Source organism: Lissotriton vulgaris, chromosome 7, assembly GCF_964263255.1.
Source record: "Lissotriton vulgaris chromosome 7, aLisVul1.2, whole genome shotgun sequence".
Taxonomy (NCBI): domain Eukaryota; kingdom Metazoa; phylum Chordata; class Amphibia; order Caudata; family Salamandridae; genus Lissotriton; species Lissotriton vulgaris.
In genome coordinates, this window is record NC_141695.1 from 1,723,656,171 (window position 1) to 1,723,673,813 (window position 17,643).

Sequence of the window (17,643 nt, forward strand, 5' to 3'; positions counted from 1 at the left end):
TAAGAGAGGAATTAAAGGACATGATAACTCAGATTCTTGAACCCCCAGAAGACATAAGTGAGTTCATTGATTTAGTGGTAAAACTTAATCATCGTATTTCTGAGAGAAAAGGAGAAAGAGGGAAAACTGAGCATAAGGTAGTTTTCTTTAAGGAAAAGTCAACCTCGAATCGAGAATCAGGTCCAAAGTCTGACTCTGTCGAACCCATGCAAATTGGTTCGATCCGTGGTCCTTTAACTAAGGAGGAGAAAGATAAAAGGCGACGTTTAAACCAGTGTTTATATTGCGGAAAGACAGGACACTTCGTAAAAGAATGCCCTACACGACCTAACAAGTTTAAAACCAAAACTTCCGATTTGGCCATCACACAGGAAAAGTCGGAAAACTAGTACACTCGGTAAAGGGAGAGGTCAGTTTATCGGGTGGTCTTTCTAGTTTGGCCTCAACTCTTCCTCCTGCAGGTTTTAGACACTTTTCAATGCTAGTAGAACTCCGAGATCTGCTTCCTGAATCCCACACAAGAAAAGTGGAAGCCATTATAGATTCCGGGGCTACAGGTAATTTTATTGATTCCCAATTTTTCTTACAGTTAGGCTTTCAGTCTGTGTTTAAAGATCACCCAGAAACCGTCAGAGCAGTTGATGGTAAAGAGTTGACTTCAGGGTTGGTAAACAGACAAACCGAACTTTTAGAGATGGATTGTTCTCCCATACATCGAGAAAGAATACAATTCGACATAATTGATGCCCCTCAATTTAAAATGATTTTAGGGATACCTTGGTTAATAAAACATAACCCAATCATAGATTGGGTAACCAGGTTAATTACCTTTAAGTCATCCTTTTGTGCAGAGCAGTGCTTCCTAATCAATAGATCCAAAGACTTAGTCCAAGGTTTTGATTTCGGAATTGAATCACCCAATGTTCTGCTTTTGGAAGGGGTCCCATCGGTTTATAACGACTTATCTGATGTGTTTGACAAAAAAAAAGCCAATACTCTACCTCCACATAGAGATTTCGACTGCAGAATTGATCTCATGCCTGGAGCAACCTTGCCCTGCAGTCGCATTTATGCTCTTACTGAGGCAGAAAACACTCATCTGAGAGCATACCTTGACGAGTATCTTGCAAATGGCTTCATTAGGCACTCCAAATCTCCAGTATCTTCAGCTCTTTTTTTTATTCCAAAGAAGGGAGGGGAATTGCGCACGTGCATAGATTATAGGGCATTAAACAACGTCACCATTAAGAACAGGTACCCCTTACCCTTGATTCCCACACTTTTGGACCAAATTAAGAAAGCTAAGATTTATACAAAACTGGACTTGCGAGGAGCTTACCATTTAGTCAGGGTAAGAAAAGGAGACGAATGGAAAACGGCCTTCCGCACTAAGTTTGGTCTCTTTGAATATCAAGTCATGCCTTTTGGACTGTGTAACGCTCCTGCCGCCTTCCAGTTTTTTATAAACGAAGTGTTGCATGAATTTATTGACATCTGTTGCGTAGTGTATATAGATGACATTCTCATCTACTCTGATACCGAGGAAGAACATGTACAACAGGTCCGCGCCATTCTTCAAAAACTACTCTCCAATTCTCTTTATGTTAAATTGGAAAAAAGTCTGTTTCATGCCTCCAAGGTGGACTTTCTGGGTTACATAATTAGTCCCGAAGGTATTGAAATGGATCCTAAAAAAGTTGAAGCTGTAACAACCTGGCCCAGTCCAACTTCCGTGAAGCAGATTCAAAGCTTCCTAGGCTTTGCAAACTTTTACCGTAGATTCATCCAGAACTTTTCTCAAATAATTACACCCATAACCAAGTTACTGAGAAAAGGAGTGAATTCTTGTGGAACTCTGATGCTGAAGAAGCCTTTCTAAATTTAAAGAAGAGGTTTACCATGGCCCCAATCTTGTGTCATCCAGACCCCAATCAACCGTTCATTGTAGAAGCAGATGCATCTCAATATGCATTGGGAGGAATTCTTTCACAACGAAATTCTGATACAGGCCAAATGCACCCTATAGCTTACTTTTCTAGGAAGTTGTCAGAGGCAGAACAGAATTATGCCATTGCCGATAAGGAATTATTGGCAATTAAGGCGGTTTTTGAAGAATGGCGCCACTACCTGTTAGGGGCCCGTCATCCCGTAACAATTTATACAGATCACCGAAATCTTCAAGCTCTAAGATCTGTAAAAGCTCTGACTGCTAGACAGTTACGTTGGTCTATGTTCTTCAATGACTACACTTTTGTGATAACTTATCGTCCTGGAAAAGAGAACTTGAAAGCGGACGCTTTGTCTAGAATAGGTGATAAAGACCCTGAAAAATCTGAAATTGTCCATCCTGTAATCCCGACTTCTTGTTTTCAGGGAAGTTTATCCACTAGTAACATTATTAATGACATCAAGGAGGCCTTGAAAGATAAGGATGTTGAGATGTTGAAAAGAGATCATCCTTACCTTCAGGAGAAGAATGATTTGATGATGGTACATGGTTTGATTTACGTTCCTACTGAAAAGATTCAAAAATCCATAATCCAGCTTCACCACGATACTATGTTATCTGCTCATCCTAGCATTTTGAAAACTATGGAACTTATAAGACGAACCTTTTGGTGGCCTTTGATGTTCAAGGACATTCAGGTATTTGTAGAAACTTGCAGTGTTTGCATTCAACATAAGACTTCTCATCAAGCTCCTAGCGGTTTGTTAATGCCTCTGCCTATCCCACCTCAACCCTGGCATACAATATCGCTAGACTTCATAGTTGAACTACCTGAAACCAAGAAGGGATTTAATACAATTTTAACAGTAGTGGATCAGTTCACGAGAATGGCCCATTTAATTCCTTTAAAGAAACTTCCCACTGCTTTAGAGCTAGCTCATCTAATTATGTCACACGTGATTAGATTACACGGTATTCCGTCAGTGGTCATTTCGGACAGAGGCTCCCAGTTTATTTCTAAGGTTTGGCAAAAGTTGGGTACATTGTTACAAATGGACGTTCGTTTGTCTTCTAGTTACCATCCCCAAACAGATGGTTTAACTGAACGAACTAATCAAACAATCGAACAATATCTCCGATGTATGTTACCCAATGTTCTTGAAGAATGGTCTGATCTTTTAAGCCCCTTAGAGTTCGCTTATAATAACTCCGAACATTCATCTATCAAAATGTCTCCGTTCTTTTGTAATTTTGGATTCCATCCCAAATGTATTCCTGAAAGTTCTACTAACTATGATTCTGTACCCGCAATTTCTGACTATGTATCCAAAGTATTTTCCATCCAAGAAGAGGCTAAATTCAACTTGGCAAAGGCGAAAGAATCTCAGAAAGAGACCAAGGACAGACATCGATCTGAACAACCTCAATACAAAGTAGGTGATAAAGTATGGCTGAGTACGAAAAATTTGAAACTTAAGGGAAACCGGAAATTCAATCCGAGGTTTATTGGTCCCTTTCCTATTGAGAAGGTAATTAACCCGGTTTGTGTAAGGCTGAGTCTCCCTCACAAGTACTTGATACACCTGGTTTTCCATGTCTCTCTGGTTAAGCCATTCCATCCCCAGACCCGTATCTCTAAATCTCCGTCTCCCATCATGATTGATGATCACCCTGAATTTGAGGTTAAAACCATCTTAGATTCCAAAAGAGTTCGAGGAAAACTGTTTTACCTCATAGATTGGAAAGGTTATGGCCCAGAGGAAAGGTCATGGGAACCTTTGGACCATCTAAAAAACTCTCCTAGATTGATCCGACTCTTCCATTTAAGACATCCTGAGAAACCAAAACCCATTTCAACTGTTCTAGGGGGGATCTTGAGGAGGGAGTACTGTCATGGTTCCACTTACCCCTAGCACACATATCCTAAGACATGTGCTGATTTCCCCCTTATGAAAACCCACCCCTGTCCCGTGCTCCACGCACGCTTCTAGTCAGTGTGATTGGGTGTTTACATATACTTCTGCTGTATTACATGTTTATCACCTTCTTAAGGTTTTGCTAGCCATGTCTTTACTTGTGCCTTTTTGCTAGTGAACTATTGTATTGCCTTGTGTGGTTCTTGAAGTTTAGGAGCGCAATATATTTGCATTGTGGCCTTCGCTTGTGGCTCCGTGAGAGACAATGCCCCCGCGAAGGTCTCACAGATCTCTCCTCGCATCCCTACACGCTACCTTTCGGTGCGCGCTAGAGCTGGGACTGCATGCAGCGTCCCCGCGCACGTTCACAGAGCGTGACTGGGAGCGGCTGGGTGCGGTCCGGTATTTAAACCGCACCCAGCCTTCTGGAAGGCGCTTTGCCTTCGGATTTCCCTCGGAGAAGGTCGCGTCTGATGGAGGAACTCACCTGAAGGAGAATTCTATCCTGGCAGGACTCCACGGCGGTGCTTCTTATTTCCTGGAGTTTGAAACCTCAAGAACTAAGTTTGAAAGCTAAGTACTTTTACTTGATTTAAGGCGCCCTTCGCAAGAAAGGTCAACAGAATTTTTGGAACAATTACTTTGTGAAAGCCTTCGCAAAGAAAGAGATTTGGGACATTTTATGCCTATAAATATTTTGAGGACTATTTGCCAGTTCATTATGAGTGTTGAATTATGAAGAGATTTACAAGGAACTTTTAGATTTTATTTAAGAAAAGTGTGATAGAAGAAAGATACGTAGGATTTGGTGTGTCTTTGTTTTATGCTTCTTTTATAGCACTAATAACAGAACCAGAAACCCGAGACCACGAAGCAAAGGTTAATGCCAAGTAAGTCTTAGGAAGAGATAGAAAGAATGCAAAGGGCCTCTTAAAAATAGTAAATTAATCCTTCCTTTCTTTTGTGTAAAGTTCCAGACGAACAAGCCGACATCACACCAGTTAACCAACTATCCTAGAGGACATCTGACGACTTCATCACAACTACCCTACATCCCTACAAAGACATACTGGGCGAAGGCCTACAACTTGCTGATTGCAGGTAGGGGGATCTCTGAAAAGTTTCACTTGATTTTAGGAGCTCTAATTAGATAGAGATTGTAGTGGAGGGGCTAGGGAGGTTAGGAATTTTGACCCCTAAAACGGAATACTAAAATCTTGGTGCTTGTTGCTTCGCAGGTCGACAGCAAGAACCAAAGTCTTCTCTTCAACGCCCAGTACCGGCCCTCCTCCCTAATTTCTAGTTTAAACCTTGCTGTGAATATTTAAGTCAGTGAGTTTTAGTTAGTGATTAGGGAAGTTGGTCCCTTGCGTCCCTGCGAAATCATCCACGTCTTCCAAGAGAACTTCAGTCAAGACAAGGTAAGGGACGACGTGGTTAGCTTTGACACTTAGTCCATGCTACCTCTAGGATAGCTTGTCTAACAAGGTTGACTTACAACCAGACATCTTTGGGGTTTGTTTGGACTGATACCAAGTGGTTCCAGAATTGGAAACACTATATATCAGGCCAACTTCTCACAATCACAAACAAAGGAGGTACAGTACATGCATGAGCAGTGCAGGCTTCCCTTACACATGGATGTATGGCACAGGTACCCACTCTGCACCTTCCATCACACACAGAGCAGGTACAGTACATTCATGAGCAGTGCAGGCTTCCCTTACACATGGATGTATGGCACAGGGATCCACTCTGCACCTTCCATCATAAAACAGAGAAGGTAGAGGACATGCATCAGCAGTGCAAGCTTCCCTTATAAACAGAGATACACCACAGGTACCCACTCTGCACCTTCCATCACAAACAGAACGGGTACAGTACATGCACCAGGGGTGCGACCTTCCCTGATAAACGGAGGTACGGCACAGGTATTCACTCGGCACCTTCCATCACAAACAGAGCAGGAACAGTACACGCATGAGCAGTGCAAGATTGCCTTATAAACGTAGGTGCGACGCAGGTATCCACTCTGCACCTTCATCACAAACAGAATGGGTACAGTACATGCATCAGCAGTGCGAGCTTGCCTTATAAACGGAGGTGTGGCGCAGGTATCCACTCTGCACCTTCCATCACAAACAGAACGGGTACAGTAAATGTATCAGGGGTGCGACCTTCCTTTATAAACGGAGGTACGGCATAGGTATCCACTCTGCACCTTCCATCACAAACAGAGCAGGTACAGTACATGCATCAGCAGTGCAACCTTCCCTTATAAACGGAGGTACAGCACAGGTATCCACCCTGCCCCTCGTATTACAAACAGAACTGTCACAGTACAGGCATCTGCAATGCAAATATCCCTCACACGCACTCTACATTGGCAGCACCAAGCCCTTGTGTTGACGATATTCATTTAAGATTAAGACCACATTTATTTTTACTCTTTTAGGGGTAGATTCCGATTCGGGAAAAACTGCTCCGAATAGCCGTTCGTAGCGTTTTCCCCGTACGAATCATACCCTGCAACGTCCCCCGTACGTACGACGAAATACGATTCGTACCAGGAGCTGGACTCCGTACGAATCGTACAGAGACCGTACGAATCAAATCCCCGTACGATTCTCCCTCGGAACCCGCTGTACGCGACATCCCTATGGTTCGCGGCGGGTTTTTCCGACCCAGCAAGTACGATTCATGTTGGGTACGCACCGTACGACCCTTTTTCTACGGGAGCTGAAAACAGCCGTAAATGCAGAGTTCGCCTCGAAACAGGTATGGAACGCCCCCCCGGTACGGTGCGTACCCCCCATGATCGCAAGGGGTATGGTGCGTACCCCTGCGATCATGGGGTGTATGCACCGTACCCCGGGATCATGGGGGGTACGCACCATACCCTATGTTCGCAGGGTGTACGGTGCGTACACCCTGCGATCGCAAAGGTACGGTGCGTACCCCGCGATCATGGGGGTGTACGGACCGTATGGTGTGTATGTGATTGTGTGCTTTTCCGTACGAATCGCCCTTACCTGACGTGGACTGTACGAATCGCGTCCTCATACCCCGTTCCGGAACGTACTCGTCGGGTCGTATGGCATGTTTACGATTCGTACGGAGAGGGCTCCGGATACGAATCGTACGGACGTTTTTTTCCCGAATCGGAATCGACCCCTAAGTGTTAAAACTTTATTTAATTTACTCAAATTGACATATTATTAGAATGTTGTCTATAAAGTACCTCCCCTACCCTTCACCTACCTGTTGTTCTCATGGCGCCTCCAGGTCTCCTGAACATAATAGGTGGCTGTTAAGAAGAGCTGCCGATGGGATGTCGGGTCAGAAGAATGCTTTGCTTTAACCTATCTTAATAAATGTTCTGTTTCTTATTACTACAAGTTTTACCATAACACCCTGTAACAGTGGCGACGAGGATGGGAGTGATCGAATTTTGGAAGATAAAACTTGTTGCGTGTTGGTAGCTGTCAGTCAGAATAAACTATTAAATGCTGTCCTTTCAGAACAAGGAACTGTTTGCCTGACATACTGCTATTGGAACCTCTTGACTTTTCATCCTAACACACGTTTTATGAAAGATGACTCAGCAAAATAAAATTGTCATGCGCGGGTAAAGCCACTTCACCTTGAATCACCTCGTGTGCAGTTGTATACATAGAGGTGGGCGAGTCAATACATTTGCAGGGGGGTGGGCTGAGTTGGAGTGAAGACGGTCAGGCCCGGACCTTAGAGCCTGTGCACAAGCGAAATGTTTGCTGTGTATATCACAAAAGAAACCTCATAAAATATGATAAAGTTGCTTCAGAATTCAAAAATGTGTATTTCCACAACATGTATCCACTCTATTCCTTCCATCACAAACAGAGCAGGTACAGTGCATGTATCAGCAGTGCGAGCTTCCCTTATAAATGACATTAATATGCCATATTATAGAACTGCACTAAGAAATAAATGCATAGAAATTACTTATTAAGCATTAACAATTAGTGCACTAAGAGGCAAAGCAATTGTCATGTAAACCCTGTAGGTAGCCCAGATTATTATAGAGCCAAATTATCGCCTCTTAAATCAAGCACAAAAGGTTTTTGTACAATTGGTATTTTGAACTCACATACTTGAAAGAGCTTTCATACTTGATAAATGAAGAAAAAAGAGTTTGGGTGAAGTAAAATATTTGCTCACGGTCACAATTTAAGCGGTAAAGTCACAATTTATTCAGGTTTTCTGGTTTCACTTTGTACAAATCAACCAGGGAAATGAGTAACCATCTTTTTGCCTTATCATACATTAAGGATTTGTTTTTACCTTTTTGTTTATTTTTTATATCAAGTGAACTCATCCCAAAGGTCATATTAGAGCATTTTACAACGTGAGTCAGTTACAAGGCCTCATTTTTTGCTTACAGGCATGGAAAGATTAAGCGATCTGCACAGGATCACAGGATTTTGTGCCATAGCCGAAACTCGAACATAGGGCCTGATTACGATAGCAGGAGGACCGCCACCGTCAGCCCGTCAGTGGTGGTTCCCGGCCAATCATAAGGGCCGATCCGACCACCCCACTATGAGGGCAGTCAGAAAATCTGACCGCCACGTTTCCGACAGTCGGATTGAATCTGACCACCAGTCGGACCGCCTGCATAGCCCAGAATGGCTGCAGTGCCGGTTAGGCACCGCCGGCCAGATTATGATGTCAATCCCTGCCAGCCTTTCCATGGCGGTTCACTCGCCATGAAAAGACTGCCGGGGATGGATACTGGGGGCCCGTAGTGGGCCCCCCTTTTCCCCTGAACCCATTCCTGTGGTTGTTGGGGGCATCCCAACATATGCCTGTAGCAAGTGACAGGCACCGGTGCCTGTCACATAGTACAGGGATATATAAAACATCCCTTTTTAGGTCTCGCGACCTATCAATGCGCGCAAGCGCATTGAGCGGAGCGAGAATTCATGTCGGCAAAATCCTCTTCAAACCAAGGGCTTTCAGCCCCAAGCGGTTTTCTTGCAGTTCACGTGAATCACGTGAGCAAACATGCACACGCATTCACGGCCAGGGCTTCTCCTCCCCTAGCAGCACTCCTCCCACACCAGCACCTCCCCCCTCCCACACCAGCACCTCCCCTCTCTCTCCCCGCAAACACAGCCTTGCCGTAGCAGCATTCCTCCCACACCAGCACCTCCCCCCTCCCACACCAGCACCTCCCCTCTCTCTCCCCGCAAACACAGCCTTGCCGTAGCAGCACTCCTCCCACACCAGCACCTCCCCTCTCTCTACATGACTTTCTATGTCAATCACCCTCCCACAGGCTTCCCCAGCGCTGCCCCGCCCCCTGCTTCACGGCCAGGCCATCTGTTCCCTGCCAGACACGTGCATCGGCAGCATTTCTACAGCACAAGGGGCTGAAAGATAAAATATCTTTCACGGCAGCAAAGGCTTCACGCCTCCCCAAAGACTGCAGTCTCCTGAAAGACCTAGAAATATTACAATGGCGCTAACTGAAAATAATTGAAGGTTTTGTGAGCATTTAATGCAACAGCACGGCCAAAACGAAGCCTTACATAACTACAAACGGACAGCAAACCAATGAACTAATACCAGATAATACCAGATAACTCTCTCACCACGGATACAATGTTCCAGCCTCGGTTTTAATGCATTATGGGAGCTGTAGTCCTAGATCACTTCAGTTGATTCAGTAGAAGTGACACATTTGCGAACAATGATTTGTAAAAGAAAACCCCAGGACTGGAGCAGTGAATCATCTGGTAACCTTAACATTTGTTAGATCAATGCCACTGCAGACCTACACATATGTATCCTAAGTACAGCTGCCAAGCACCCTCATTGCTTAATTTGAGACAGTGGGTGCAGGTAGGGCTCACCGGCACTGATTTTTGGAGACAGGGATTTATTAGGGGCGCTGTGGTCATTTGAGTTGGAAGAACTTTCCAAACAGAGGGGATATAAAGGGAAGAAGGGACCTGCAGTGATGGTTCTCAAGAAGACTACATTTGGGGTAATTTACATTACATGTTATACACCTGTCGTCATTGTCTAAAGCAATGTGTATTTAGGTGTACTGTGTGAGGAAAAAAACACAAACATACGTAGAGTTACTAACACAAAGTGATTCCTCGTACTTTGCCATTACTGTGAGCCCTAATGAGTAGTTTTAAAAAGTAATGCCAATTTTTTAAGGTGGGTATCCTGTCCTAGAAACAAGATACATAAATAAACCAAGTATGCTCAAATTAGACCGAGAGTCAATACAACCTGGGCCACCCTCTCTTTACACACACCACACCCATAGGCACACCCACATGAAGGAAGCTGTATGACCTTAGAGCAGGGGGATGAGTGGTGGGATAGAAGTCACATCTGATCTGGAGGCTAGACTAGCTTTTCAAAATACTCATAAAAAGAAAGACACTGGCAGATATGTGCGAAGATTCTGTGTGTTGGTACAGTGATATTCACAGAGCTCTCAAGTTTCCTAAGTCCACGCATAACTAGGCCACTCAGTTTACTTTTTCTTTGCATCCTGGGACTTGTAGTTCTTCTCGCATTATAAAACCAGGAATTCAGGTCCCAGAAAAAGACCCTGACGGGTGGATCTCAGAATACTGACAGAGGAGGCAACTGATAGAAAATAGAGGCTAGACCCTGTTGTGTGATATTTCGTCCAATTATAACCTATACACAGGGTCAAAGTATCATTATTAGAGTGGAACATTAACAAGCATTAAGTGGTACCCTAGGTCTATCACTCACCTTACCTAATGTTGTTATCCATGCCACAAATACCTACCAGCAATTCTCACGAAACCTCAGTTATCCTCTCCTGCAGTGTGCCCACAGAAACACTCTCCCTGGTAACATCACTGGACGGGCGAGGTTGCTTCTCATGCACATTTGATTGGACTATTTTGAACATGCCAACCAACTCAAAGATAGACTTCTCCAACGAGGTTACCCTAACAAACTATTAAAAAACTCACTGAAGAGGGCTTGGTGGACGCCACGCGAATCCCTCTTGCAGAAAAAGCCCAAAAAGGAACAGAAACGGATAGTTTGCGAATCTACGTATTGCCCGGCTTCAAATCAATTGAAGAAACTAATTACATCTAACTGGCACCTAGTGAAAGGGTTACACGAGGACTTCAAAACACCACCCTTGTTCGCACACAAGAAAGAAAAAAGTGTGGCTAATCATATTGTCAGAGCCGCCCTACCAATTGAGAAAGGCCCGACATTGAGGAGCTTGTTCGGTTTTCCACCCATTACTGGACATCACAAATGTGGATCATGCACCTGCTGTGAAGAGACAATGGAAGAGTCAGTATTCTCTTTTAATAACATCAATTGGAAACATGATACGTTCACCAATTGTAAGACCAAGAACGTTGTGTACGCAATAATATGCCCATGCCCTATGTTGTACATAGGCAAAACTACTCAAGAAATCAGGCAACGTATCACCCAACATAAGTCAAGGATACGCAGAGAAGTAGAAAATGCACCACTAGTCAATCACTGGATCACTATGAAACACGACAAAACCAAGCTGAAGTGGACTGTAATATCAAAAATTGAAAATGACCCGAGAGGTGGCAACATTGAAACAAGATTAAACCAGAGGGAAGCAATGCTTATAATGAAATATGACGCAGCAGTGAATGGACTGAACGAACTGTCTGAAATGTATAAACCGAATACGTGAACAGACTTCCCCAGAAAAAACAAAGGAGACTACAATTCCCAGAATCCTCGGATTTTTAGCCACTCCCACAGCCAAGTAGAGGTAGGAGCCTCATTCAGTCACAACAGACCGAAGAGGAAGGAGTGAGAATCACCACCAGCGGCATATTTTCCAAGCGGCATTTGACAAATGGTAAGAATTGCAACTAGGCGAACCACCGCGCCTCCGCTGTCTCCGCATTGCAACATGGAGCGCGGTTTTACATACGGCATCCTAACGCTTCCCCCACCGGCTCTTTCAGACCACGATTGACACTAGCCAAAAAACTAGAACGGCTTAATCGGGATATTTGCCTCCGGCAGGAGCAGCAGCCGAGCCTTTTTACTAACGCGGAGTTCTACTCTGCAACAGGTAAGCCATCCACCTCATGGTGATACAAGCCTCTTAAGCCACAATCAAAAACGCTAGACAGCGAGCGCTAATGTTCCTTCCCTTTGCCTTTCCTGCAGATTTAAAAACGACATTTACAATCGACATTTCGTCTAAAAACCTCCCAGCACAGGTAGGCGCCTAACATGACTCAATCTGAGTTAGATGAATGTGAATATATAAATGCAGTGCACTTATCGTTTCCTTTTCCAACTTGTTCCAGCACTCCCTCCATCCCATTTTTTCTGCATTACGGAATACCTTTTTTGGAGCCATGACCCAAAATTAGAGGTAGGCTGAGACTGGTTAGTTTGCGAATAAGGTGTTGAACCCTTAGAATACAAATTTATGAGTTTGTTCCTTTCCCTTACAGTTATTGTTTGGTCCTGAAGAGAACCCTGACAGTCACAGGGCTCGAAACGCGTCGACCGACCAGGTCCCAGGTCATTTCCCAGAGTTCTCCCCAAGAAAACCCCTAGGGGAACACGTTAAAAGACTGCTTTGTTTTCTTTTGTTTTAAAAGGTTACAATTTAATCTGAGGTAGACTAAAAAACGGACTTTACATTTGATGAACTAAAAGTGTATTTTTGGCACTGGGACCAGTGTGTGTGTTTTGTATGAATGGAAGGCCATGAATGAGTTGTATGGAAGTTGATGATTTATTGTACATACCCAATCACTTGTATACTTTGTTTTTTGTTTGTATATATATGTACATAGAATGTTTTGTATTCCCATGCATAAAACTAAAAATGATGCAGACCTAAAATAATAAGCATCAAAAGAAAATAAGAAAAATAAAAACTGCAATTTATAAAGCAGGTGTGCATGTCTTTGTCATGTATACTATACATTTGAATAGTGTGTATTAAATAAGCCCCCCAGCACTGGCAAGTGTAGTGTTTATTATGTGCACAAACTCTGCACTAGAGGCCTACAATTAGCCTAGCAGCTGCGTCTTTCAGCCAATCCATACAGTGCTCCCTTGCTGCTACACAACAAGAGAGCAGTGCCAGGATTGGCTTGAGCAAGCAAAGTCACCGCTCATTAGGAGACAGGGGATCTGCTGCTTTAAGCAACCCACACTAACTAATGTGCAGTAGAGAGAAGCCTCTAATGTGCATGTAGGGCTGGCCGGAAAAAGACAGCTGTCTGTGGTGTCTTTCTTGTTAGTATTTCAATGATGTAACTTTCACAGAACACTTAGAATGTAGAATGTTTTTGCTTGTACTCGGAACTGGCAGTTGGATCCCAGCAGCTGATGGATGAGGTGCTTATTTCAAATATACAATAAAACTCCTTTTTACTAATCGACATTTGACTTCATGAGGATCTTTTATTGGCGACGACCGATGGGATGTGTTCAGGAGTTGACGCTTAAAGCACCTCAACATCAAGTCAGTACATTTTGAAATTACGGTACATGTTAAGAAATCGCGTTTCACTTTCACATCAAGAAAATATGTGAAGTATGCTGTATGAGCTAAAGAAAACAACCTCCTAAGCTAAGCGGGCGGATCGGACCCACAAGGTACTCTCTAACTTGATTCGTGGAGTTTGTTTGACTTTAAAGAACATTACAGCAGTTAAAGTGCGCAGCGTGTGAAAGTTGTGAGGTCATTACTGAAGCATTGCGGTGTTAAGAGAAGGCGCGCGGTAGCTCGTGAAGATATACTTCAAAGGAATTATGCTTTTAGTCTCAGTAGTGAGATAAAAGAAACACACGAGTAGTGCGCAAGCAGTTTAAAATTCAGTTGAAGAAAAACACATGCTGGATTTGATCTTGATGAGTGAGTTACGCGAGAGTAAAAAAAGAAACGCGTGTTAATGGAAGAAGTCTTAATTTTTAAGAGGATTGAGATATTCATTCATGCTGGTTTTCATCTTGATGTGGAAGTGAAAAGCGAGTAAAGAAAGCGCACGTGATGCGCAAGTGAAAAAGCGCGTGTTAATGGAAGAAGTTTTAGTTTTAAAGACGTCGACATATGGTTTCATGTTGGCTTTGATCTTGATGTGCAAGTGACACGAGAGTAAAGAAACTGCCTGTTAATGAAAGAGAACACAGATGATATTCTTTTCATACCTGAACAAGTTGAATTTTCTCCGTTGTCGGCAAACTAGCTCTGATATTTCATTATTTCTTGATTTCACTAAAAGCTGCATTGTAAGCAGATAAACCAATCAGAGGGAATTCTATACAAAAAAGGGACCAATCGGAAAGAAGAGTATTTCACATGTCTGCTTTAGAGGAAAGACACCGGTGACAAACACACCAGGAGGTATTGCTTCAATTCAAGCTTTATTGACATAAAGCATTAACACAGGGAGAATAGGATTTGAAAACAAGTTGTTATTTATGTATTTGTTATTTTTTTTTTAAATATCTGTTTTTGTTTTCACATTATTGATAATTCATATTTATGAAAAGATACATATGTTAAATGTGTAAGTGTGCAAAATATTGTTTTAATATAGAATATAGATATAAATCTGAATACAAAGAAAAAATCTGGATGCAGTTACTATGGGCAAGTACATTGCCAAACAGCAGAGAATTCTGGGGAAATATAAATAACATGATGAGGGGTACAAAATTACAACAAGAAGCTGGGATTGATGAAAAAACCTGAATGGAGCACGTACACAATAAGTATAGCAGCAGGAGGAAGGATGAGCATGCAATGACAAAACCCTTAAGGGACCCAAAACCAGAAGTAGAAGAACATACCGGTCAAGTAGAAACTAACAATGACCAGTATCTCCTGATTGATAAAAACAAATTGAAAGGAGTAATAAAAAGGTTAAAAACAGAGGGGGCAGCAGGCCCTAACGGGGTGCCAAAAGCACTATTCAAACATGCGCCAGACTTCTGGGCTGACTACCTTGCGCCATTATTCAATCTGATTTACTTTGAGAACAACGTTCCCAAATCCTAGAAAGGGAATATCATCCACCCGATATGCAAACAAGGAGACCATAACAAGCCAGAAAACTACAGACTGGTATCACTGATTGATGTTGAGGCTAAATTATATGGTTCATGCTTATTATTCCAACTTCAGGACTGGATGGACAAGACAAATATAATCCCAACGTTTCAAACTGGCTTTAGACATGGGATGGGTACTTTGATTAACCTGGCAACACTGGCACTCCTAAACAAAAAGGCATGCTTTGTCAACTTGAAAGCAGCATTTGACAAAGTAAATAGGAAGCGCCTCTGGGAAAAATTAGGGGTATGGGGGCTGCCGAGCAAATTACTGGAAGCAATAACAGCCTTGCACAGTGAAACCTGGGCTAGAGTCAAACTAGGCAATGGGCTTAACATCACCAGCTGTATCCGTACAGAGCACGGGCTAAAACAAGGCTGCGTCCTCGCCCCAAGCTTATTCAATTTATTTATGGCTGATTTCAGCAACCATATGCAATCATCCAACTGCCATCCGCCTAATCTAGCCAAGGAGCCAATACCCTTCCTACAGTACGCTGATGACATTGTGGTACTGAGCCAAAGCCCTATTGGGCTACAAAGAGCAATTAACAACTTGGTCACCTATCTGGACAGAGATAGTTTGGAAATAAATAAGGATAAAACCAAGTTTGTACGCCTTACTGACCCAAAAAAAATAACAGGTTTAAATGGTACATAAAAGGGACTCAAATAGAAGAATAAGCAGCCTATAAATACCTCGGTCTAAAACTAGGACGAGGCACAACTTACAAAGAACACAAAATTGATTTAAAGGCAAAAGCACAATCGCTAATGTTTGCGTATAGACTCCTGAACAACAAAATGGGGTGCCCGAGCCACACACATCTTCTAAAAGTGAAGGTGTCAGAATGTATACCAACATTGTCATACGCCCTAGTAGTCTGGTGCAGTAAGTAGGCGGAGCTGCTAAACGATCTACAGACAAGGATCTATAAAGCTGTCTTCAATTTACCAAAGTCTGCCGCTCCAGCTCAGGTCCGGTTGGAGTTTGGCCTTCAAAACCAGAAATTCCGGAGCATGAGCGGCTTCGTGAAACTCTGCCACAAATTCCGCGCAACTGAGCTAGGATCACTAAACAACACTTGATGGAAAGAAATCAAAATCCAGATGGACCAAGACACTCCGAATTCATGGGGAGCATACTTACGGAAATCCATAGCAGAACTCGAAATACAAACAATATGGGACAGTCAGTTGGAGCGGGTAGCTTTTGGTAGATTGGTAAATAAAACATCAAAGAAGAAGTCTTTTTTGGAAGACAAAACCACAACTTCATAACGCAGACATGGGTGAACCGTGATTAACTCTTACATATCAATAAAGCCTCAAGCATACTTATTATCACACTTCAGTTCCGAGCTAAAAAAGAGCTTCACGAAATACCGCTTGGGCATGCATGATTCAAAAGATCTGCAACCGTCATGGCAAAGTAATCATCAAGATGCACACTGTCGACTATGCGGCTTCCGCAACAAAACATTAACACACCTGCTGTGTGCTTGCCCAGCAGTCAAAGACATAAGGAGGGGCCTGTTTAAACCAATTTTTACCGAATTGAATAAACGCACTTGCAGGCAAGTAGTAATACGTTGGTTGGAAGGATCCTCGATTATCTTGGTTTGTCGGGGTGTCAAATTTCTAGTAGAAGTAAGGAACCTCTTAAGGCAAGTGGACCTTCATGCCACAAAAATAGCATAATGCAGGACGGCATAGAAAAATGGTCCAGCTGGGTACTTAAAATGGACACCTTTATCACAAACTGGATCTAGATGAAAGTTATCCTGGACTTTTCCCTTTTAGATTAGATTTTATGTGTATTATAATGTAATGCAGATTTAAAATTTTGGTAAATATGAAACTGAGTATTTAATGGAAGTCTAAGTATAACACTTTTCTTTTATCCAAAAAACACACACAAAACACGTATATTGTAACGATTTTAAGTAATCATACACAATAAACATTTTTGACTTGACATGTCATTTAATATTTAAAAAAAGAAAAAAAAATAGAAATAAATCAGTTTTAGAAGTTTGGCTAAAATAAAATTTAGAGAGTTCTATTTAGAGTGTTAAAAATCCAAATTAGAACCTAGTATCCAGTATCTAGTGAGTCATGCAAAACGTACCTGCTCCTCCGTATTTCTTAAGTAGCTCTGGAGAACCTAATGTAAAGTGGAGCAAGTGGAAGAAGATTTTTGCAAATTACGAAAGAGTCTGTGGAACAAATTTGAGTGCAGAAAGAAAGTATTCGTTATTATTACACTGTCTTGGAGGTGAAGGTCAGGAAGTGTTCGAAAATGTACCAGATTTAGCTACGGAGGAACAGAGAGGGTTAAATGCATATGATATTTGTATTCTACAATTAGACAAACATTATTTATCAAGAGTAAGTACAATAATGGAAAGATACTATTTTGGTTTCAGGGAACAAGGGAAGGATGAATCTGTTGAAGATAATCTAACTAGTGTGAAAAAGTTGGCATCTACTTTTAAGTTTGGAGCAGCCAATGAAGAATAAATTTGAGATCAATTTGTATTAAAATGTGGGGAAGACAAAATTTGCGAAGAGTTGTGGTTTGGGGATGAGCCTCCATTAGAAGAGGTAATTTAAATAGCTAAAAGGGTGGAACATATGTTAAAA